Raw genomic sequence first — 9,245 nt, 5'->3', positions numbered from 1 at the left:
AGCTTACATTTCTGGTAACAATCGAGTAATTCCAAAATTAGCAAGTTCTCTCTCCCAATATTAAAAAAGCATAGTTCTCATTTTTAATCAATAGGCTTTACTTTTAACAGTTTTAGGTTTGCAATAAAACTGACCAGAAAGAAGACAGTGTCCCTGTACCTTCCTATGCCCACACAATACAACCTCCTCCACTACTGACACCATTACCACAGTGGTACATTTGTTACAAATGATGAACCTACATTGACACATTGTCATGAAGTCAAAGTCTATAACTGACATTAGAGTTCACTGTTGGTGTTGTACATTCTGTGAGATCCGATTCACTTATAATGACATGTACCCTCCACTGTAATATATGGAATACTTCCACTGCCCTAAAAATCATCTGTGTTCTACCTATCCGTCCTTCCTCTACCCCCTAGAAACCACTGATATTTTTACAGTCTCCATAGATTTCACTTTTCCATAATATCATATAGTGGGGATCATACAGTCTGGGCCCTTTTTAGAATTGTTTTTTTCACTTAGTAATATGTGTCTAAGTTTCCTCCATATTTTTCCTGACATAATAGTACATTTCATTTTAGTGTGGAATAATGTTACATTGTTGGGATGGACCATAGTTTATTAATCTAAAATAACCGACATATAAATTCAGCACTATTCCAATCACCACTTTGGTGAAAGACATCTTGGTTGCTTCCAATTTTTGGACATCATGAATAAAGTTGCTATAAATATCCATGTGCATGCTTTTGTATGAACATAAGTTTTCAATTCATGTTGGTAAAAAACAAGGTGTGTGACTACTGGATCAGATGGCAAGAAACTGCCAAAATCTCTTCCAAAGTGGCTGTACCATTTAATATTCTTACCAGCAATGATTAAGTTCTTGTTGCTCTATATCCTTGCTGGCATTTGGTGTTGTCAGTGTTCTGGATTTTTGCCATTCTAACAGGTGTGTAATAAATCTCATCTTTGTTGTAATTTGCATGTCCCTAATCATGTATGATGATGAACATGCTTTTATATGCTTACTTACCATCTGTCTATCATCTTTGGTGAGGTACTTGTTCATTTTGTGCCTATTTTTTAACTGACTTGTTCATTTTCTTATTGTTGACTTTCAAGAATTCTTTATATATGTTAGATTATGGACTTTTATCAGATGTATATTTTGCAAATATTTTCCCCAGTCAATGGATTATCTTCTCATTCTATTTATATTTTCTTTCACAGAGCACAAAGTTTTAATTTCAATGAAGTCCAGCTTATCAATTGTTTCTTACATGACTTGTGCTTTTGGTGTTGTGTCTCAAGATACAACATGGCCATACCCAAGGTTTTCTTATATGTTATCTTCTAGAAGTTTTATAGTTTTGCATCTTATATTTAAGTCTGTGATTCATTTCAGTTGATTATCATAAGGGATGTATGCCTTGATGTCAGATAGCATCAGTCTTCTGACTTTATTCTTCTCTTTAATATTGTGTTGGCTATTTATTTTGGGTCTTTTGCTTCTCTGTATAACTTTAGAATCATTTTGTTGATACCCACAAAATAATTTATAGGACTTTGATTGGAATAGCATTGAATCTATATGTTAAGTAGGGAAGAATTAACATCTTCACAATATTAAATCTTCTGAATTTGAGGGTTTATTTTTATGTTTTCAATCATTTTCCTACAGAATAGGGAGGAACATATACCCTGTAATATTCCAGTGCTGGAAACTGGAGTTCAGAATTATGCTTAGAATGGAGGTACTATTGAGAAAAGATTTACATGTGTCATGAGGAGAAATAAGCAGAAAATAAAAATTAGCTATTCAACTATTTCAAGTTAGGAAGAAGATAGGCAATAGTTTCATGGAAGGGAAACATGGAGGAAGAGACTATAGGTTCATCCAAATACTGGGGCCCTCATGAAAAACATGAACAAAAGATTTTGTATAATAGCCATGTGCCATTATATTTCATACAGTTTGTAGGGTTATGTGATGAACTTTGGAGTTCAGGGCCCCTTGGTGTTTGTCCTGAGGAAAGATGGGTTTTTCCTTATTTCAGCTTGTCCATTTGGGGTCACCATGATGGCCACTGTAAAGCACACAATAATTGGAGGGTCCCCATGGATGAAGTTGACCTTGACACTTCTGGGGAAGATACAGGAGGCACAGGGTTAGTGTAAGCTTGAGAGTGTTATCCAGCTTGACTTTGGGATGATGAAGGAGGATAGACCATTGTAGGCAAAATATCAGATGCTGCCCATTTGAAATCAATAGAGGTTAAGCCTAGATTTGGACCATATGGGATGTCCTTATCTTGTCAAATAGTTCCTATAGATAATCACTATTTTGGAAACCTTGATCAGTTTATGGAGTAATGAGATTCTGTCCATAACTACATGGTTTCACCATGAGTTCTAGCCCTGGGCAATGATCTTATATGTGTGTGAGGGTGGGGGATGGGTAGGGTATGGTGACATGTCACTAGCTGGTGTCTGGCTTTTCATTTCTGGTTCTCTTGTGTAGTATACCATATAAACTAGAAGTACTGGGTTTCTTGTCAGTCCTTGGGTTCTATGGTCTGGATGTGTTCCCCAAATTCAAATTTTGGAAGCTTGATCCCCAATATAGTGGTGTTGGCAGGTAAAGCCTAATGAGAGCTGAGTTCATGAGGACAGATACCCAGGACAGACAGCTGTCCACATCTGAGAAAGAAGAAGTTGTCTTTATTATTCCTCTGTTTTTTTTTTCCTGTTGAGAAGTCCTGTTAGTGCTCTTTGCTTCAGGGTTTCAACTTTGTCTTTTGCACTTCCTGGGAGAGTTCCTCAATGCTAACTTTAAGGTGCTTAATTTAGTCAACGATCATCAGTCCTTCTGTTGAGTTTTTTCTTATTTTGGGGCAACAGAGTTTAAAATTTTCACGAATTCTCATTAATTATTTTTCAAGTCAGAGTCTAGTGTTCTCCAGGTTTATACAACTACACCTGTCCCTGATTAATATTGTTATCATGGAGTGGGTTAGTTATCAGAACAGTGGGTTAAAAAAATGAGCCCAGTTCTCATGCTTTCCTTTTCACACATACTCACTTGCCCTTCTGCCTTTCCACAATGGGTTGACTCAGCCAGAAGACCCTCACCAGAGATGGCACCATGCCACTGGACTGCCCAGCCTTCAGAATCGTGAACTGAAGAAATCTCTATTGTTTATAAATTACCGTCTGTGATATAGCAGGAGAAAATGAGCCAAGACACTGGAGAAGACCTTCAGCTTCTCATTTTTTAGATGTCACTTTTCAAAAGATGATTAATTCACAGACCAGTGTGGTTTTCAATCCAAATGCTCCTTTCATGGTCTTAGCAACACTTCCAAATTCTTCCATCACTTCTAATGTCAACAGTGATTATTGGAAACCAAGGGAGCTGAAGATGTAAACACATCCTGTAAGTTTTGCCATCACAGCAAATAGCCATTTGATTTCTCAAAGGAGAAAACGGGAAAAATAAAGTCAACTTCTTCCTACTCAGATGCAGAGAACCCTGTCTCCTGGGGGCTTACACTCCTCCTCCACTTTGTCTTCCTTCTCTATGCTCTCCAGCAGGTAAAAGGTTGTTACAGAGCATTGTAACTTGGCTAAATTCACTTTAACTGTGGTTGGAAATTTGGAAGGACTATGGTTTGCCCACATTTGGACAGTATGTGAACCAGGCACACATACCGTTCACATGAACCTTGGAGAAGCCTCTTCTGTTTCCACCATCCTGTAGGAAGAGTACTTCCCTAGTTGTACAGGCTTGTGATGGGCTGCAAACAGTCCATCCACAATACCTCTGAGCCCTCCTTACTCCCCCCTCCACCAGTCTGAGAGATTATCCCTGCTAGTGGGAGGTCCCAGTGCAACATGTGTCCTGGAGTCTAACCCCAGGCCACCATGAGCCTCACAGTTAAAACTTCCTTCTGCTACCACCTATGAAATAACTGCTGCAATTCAGAGATGCCATCTAGTCCTGCATTTAAAGTTATTTAAAACACTAAAGAAAAGTTTCACGTGCTAGGCAGGTATTTTCATTAAATATTGGAATTGGAAAAAACAAAAAAACAGTTGGGAAGATGGTGGAGTGAATCTAGGCAGCAATCCCTGACCCCTCCATATCCAAGAAAGCAGTGAAAGAACAGCTTGAGGAGAGCAACAGAATAAATAATCTATAACTCAATATTGGACAGTTTGAGACTTGTAGAGACTTGAAGTTTGGTTACCAGAACAGAAAATAGGGGCAGAATTCCTTGACCCTGAACCTGGAACAGTGTGGGGTCAGGGAAGAGGGATAACAGAAAGAGGGAGAGGAAAAGTACATATGCTTACTTCTTTAACAACAACTGGAAAGAAAATCAGACAAAATTAAAACTGGACAGGAACAGCAAAGACGTGAAGGAGATCAAGCAGTTTAACCCAAATTGTGGAATGATAGCCATGTCATGCATGGCAGCCATTTTGTAGAGTATAGAGCTAACCACCTTCTTTAGAAGAAATAAAATCAGAACAGCTTCTCCTCATCTTCAGATAGCAATAAATAGAACCAGAGTGAATGCCTCTGAAACAGGTTATCTCAGCAATCCATCTAGAAGGAACTTGCACAGGGATCACTGCTCACTGAAAATTACTGAACCTCTGCCCCCTCATCACAGACAAGGTGAATAGAATGGGGCAGATCCCAGAGTTATTCACTCTCAAGGAGTACTAACCTTGACCCAGTACTCAATGCAGCCTCCACAGTAGCCCAGGCAATGATGAGTCAGCTAATGTCCCCCCCCACCACCACATCATGGTGACTGATGAAACTGCTCTGAGCTACACAAACCAAGATGGAAGCTTTCAGAATAGAGGACATGGACACAAACCTAAATAAATACAATTTTCTCATACTAGACAAAGGGGCCAAAAATATGCAATGGAGAAAAGATAGCCTCTTCAACAAATGGTGCTGGGAAAATTGGAAATCCATATGCAACAGAATGAAATTAAACCCATATCTCTCACCATGCACGAAACTAAACTCAAAATGGATTAAGGATCTCAGAATCAGACCAGAGACCTTGCATCTTATAGAAGAAAAAGTAGGTCCAGAGCTTCAACATGTCGGCTTAGGACCAGACTTCCTCAACAGGACTCCCATAGCACAAGAAATAAAAGCAAGAATCAATAACTGGATAGATTCAAACTAAAAAGCTTTCTCTCAGTAAAGGAAACTCTCAGCAATGCAAAGAAAGAACCTACAGAGTGGGAGAAAATCTTTGCCAATCATACTTCAGATAGAGCACTAATCTCCAGAATCTATAAAGAACTCAAAAAACTCTACACCAAGAATGCAAATAATCCAGTCGACAAATGGGCTAAGGAAATGAATAGACACTTCACAGAAGAAGATCTACAAGCAATCAACAAACATATGGAAAAATGTTCAACATCTCTAGTAATAAGAGAAATGCAAATCAAAACCACCCTAAGATTCCATCTCACCCCAATTAGAATGGGGATTATCAAGAATACAAGCAACAACAGGTGTTGGCGAGGATGTGGGGAGAAAGGTACACTCATACATTGCTGGTGGGGTTGCAAATTAGTGCAGCCACTCTGGAAAGCAGTATGGAGATTCCTTAGAAAACTTGGAATGGAACCACTATTTGACCCAGCTATCCCACTCCTTGGCCTATACCCAAAGGACTTAAAATCAGCATACTACAGAGATACAGCCACATCAATGTTCATAGCTGCTCAATTCACAATAGCCAGATTGTGGAACCAACCTAGATGTCCTTCAATTAATGAATGGATAAAGAAACTGTGGTATATATATACAATGGAATATTATTCAGCCATAAAGAATGATAAAATTATGGCATTTGCAGGCAAATGGATGAAATTGGAGAATATCATGCTAAGTGAGATTAGCCAATCTCAAAAAACCAAAGGACGAATGATATCACTAATAAGTGGATGATGACACATAATGGGGGGTGGGAGGGGCTAGTGTTAGGGTTAGAGTTAGGGTTAGGGAGGGGGGCAAGAATGGAGGAAGGAAGGACTGTATAGATGGGAAAAGAGGGGTGGGAGGGGTGGGGGGAAGGGAAAAATAACAGAATGAATCAAACAACATTACCCTATGTAAATTTATGATTACACAAATGGTATGCCTTTACACCATGTACAAACAGAGAAACAACATGTATCCCATTTGTTTACAATAAAAAAAAAGAAGTTAAAAAAAAAAAGATGGAAGCTTTGGTGCCCCAGAAGGCCCATGGAGAGCCTGCCCCTGCAGGTCCCATGGTTGCAGAGAGGCACAAGGTACTCAAATAGCATTGCCCCAAGGAGATTATTGTGAAGGGGAGCAGGCCCCCATGATTCACCACCAGGAACAGTAAGAGCTTAGACACAGGCAGGTCAACAATTCTAAGTCACAGGGATGGTACCCTGATGATCTATATCAGCCTGAATGGAGGCTTCTGCATCTCAAATGGACCATGAAGAACCTACACCCAAGGGCCCCAGAGTTGCCAGATTTAGGTCACACCCTTCCAGGGGATACCTAGCAGAGGGGAACAGGAACCGGTGATTCACAACTGTGCACAGTGGGAGCTCAGATGCAGGTGAGTCAACTGACTTTATATCTCAGTCATAGGGATGGTACTCCAGTGATCTACATCAGTAAGAGGGTATATTTTGTGCCACAGACAACCCACAGAGAGACCACAATCACAGGTCCCAAGCTTACATACAGTCACGTGTCTCTATGCCACTTTAAAGAGGACCCAGTTGACAGGAGAAAGTACACAGCATGTTATAGAAGTCAGAGTGACAGTCCTGAGCCCTGCATCCTAAGCTCCTATACCTGATAGTAACAGCCGTACATGCAACACAGTATTCTCTGCACATGTGGCCTCAGACCCCAGATTGACAAACAAGAACTAGCTGATGGGAAATCTGTAGTACCCAGGGAAGAAACTCCTATACCCCAGCACCTCTAGGAGGATTCAAAACTGGAGAGTGATGGGCATCTTCTAAAACTACCAAATCCTAATGAAATCTAAACCAGTGAGACTCAGTAAGAACTTTCTCTACCTTGTCATAGATTACTATAAGTTGCTCTAATATCAATTTTGATCACACATATATTACTTTTCATTTTAATTTGACAGTTGTTTCCCTAGTATTTGATATTATGCTTTCAACCCATATGATTATATTTTTCTAATATTTTAAAGAATTAATTGGAATCATTCTGTTTTCCTAGCTCAGATTTACACTTGCTCCTCTTAGACCCTCTTTCTCTTACATTACTTGGTATTCCCTCAACCAAACCCAAACCATCTTTTTCTTCTTTCTACCTTGGTTTGTATTATTCTTTTTCTTTTTCCTTTTCTTTTCTTTTCTTTTCTTCCTTTCTTTCTTTCCTTTTTCTTCCTTTGCCCAATTTTTCCTCTTCTCCTTTTCTGTCATTATATAATGCAATTTACTGATTTTAATAACTAATTTCTCATCCTCTTCCAGAACATTACTATATTTTATTAGAGGAAATGTGGAGAACAAGATCAACAAGTTTTCATATTTTCTAAGGCTGATTAGTACAAGGATTTGTTCTGAAGTGATTGTACTAAATAGGGTTTAGTGCCTTCTCTCAAGGTGGTACTGATACTGGGAAGAGCAGAGGACACAGATAGAGTGAAAGTATCAATACCTGAATATTCATCCAGCCAAGGACTTTTTTGGGGCTGTACCAGGGATTGAACCCATGGTCACATTACTACTAAGCCATATCCCCAGGCCATTTTTGTTTTTTATTTTGAGATAGGGTCATGTTAAGTTGCTTAGGGTCTCCCTAAGTTGCTGAGGCTGGCCTTAAACTTGTGAACCTCATGGCTCAGCCTCCTGAGCTGCTTGGATTACAGGTATGTACAATCACACCCAGCTACCCCAGGACTCTTAAGAGAAAAGAACTTAATAAATAGTCCCTTGCATAAAAGTAGAAACAATAATCACCCCAGAAGATGGGTATACATACAAGCAATATGAAAAAGCAAGGGAACAAACCACCTTAAACAGCCTACAACATTTCAACAACTGATCCCTTTAACAACACAATGAAGGAAATGTTGGAGAAAGAATTTAGAAAGTTCATAGTGAAGATGTTCAATAATATAAAATAACATGTAAGGAATGAACTGAGAAAGAAAATATAAGAGTGAAAGATCATTTAAATTAAAAGATAAAGATTCTTAAAAGAACTAAACACAAATCCTAGAAATGAAAGACTGAATAAATCAAATTAGAAATTCAATGGAAAGCCCTTACCAATAGATTATACCACTTTGAAAACAGAATTTCTGTCATTAAAGACAATGCACATAATCTTGAATATAAAGTCAACAATAAAGAAAAGATGTTAAAAGACCATGACCAGAATAGTCAAGAAATGTGGTATAACATTTAGAGACCAAATCTAAGCATCACTGGCATAAGGACAAAGACTCCAAAATACAAACTAAAGGAATACACATTTCCAATGAAATAATATCAGAAAAAATTTCCAAATACTAGGAAACAGATGGAAATCCAAATACAAAAGGCATAAAGAATACTAAATAGTCAAGATCAGAAAAAATCCTCTCCAAGACATAATTAAAATGCCTAACAATGCTTCCTCTGGCACTAAAAATTAGAAAATACAGAGAAGATTAGCATGGTCCCCACACAAGAATGACACAAAAATTTGTGAAATGTTCCATATTTTTCTGCCCCTATCATCAATGTCAGAGCAATAACTAATATAGCAGAAGTCACAGACAACATGTATTGTTTGATTTTATGTCAGACATAATTCATGATTATTTACTGTTTTTACTGATGGAAATGATGATCCTATTTCTGAATATTGGACCAATAAACACTACAGATATAAAAATAGGAACTAAGTACTTAGTCTACTGCTATATATTGTTTGCATAGATTGTTGTTATCAGTGGGCTCCCTCCAATCTGTGAGGTACTAGTAACATAGAGGGACACAATCAATTCATACTGTAGAAACTCTATAGCTTCAGATCCACCCAGATAGATGGTGAGACACACAAAAATATGAAAAAGCAAGGGAACAAACTGTCACAACCCAGAACCCCTCAACAACAGACTCCAATGATACCACAGTAGAGAAAATATCAGAGATGGAATTCAGGAAGTTCATGG

General features: G+C 38.4%; 1 non-coding gene across 1 annotated transcript; it reads left to right on the top strand.

Moving 5' to 3' along the window:
* Positions 1-8,689: 8,689 nt before the first annotated feature.
* Positions 8,690-8,795, top strand: LOC124972714 (U6 spliceosomal RNA). The gene has a single exon (XR_007106507.1). It is a non-coding gene; the product is annotated as a U6 spliceosomal RNA (small nuclear RNA).
* The last annotated feature ends 450 nt before the right edge of the window (positions 8,796-9,245 follow it).

Source organism: Sciurus carolinensis, chromosome X, assembly GCF_902686445.1.
Source record: "Sciurus carolinensis chromosome X, mSciCar1.2, whole genome shotgun sequence".
Lineage (NCBI taxonomy): Eukaryota > Metazoa > Chordata > Mammalia > Rodentia > Sciuridae > Sciurus > Sciurus carolinensis.
This window is presented reverse-complemented; position numbering and strand designations above follow the sequence as displayed.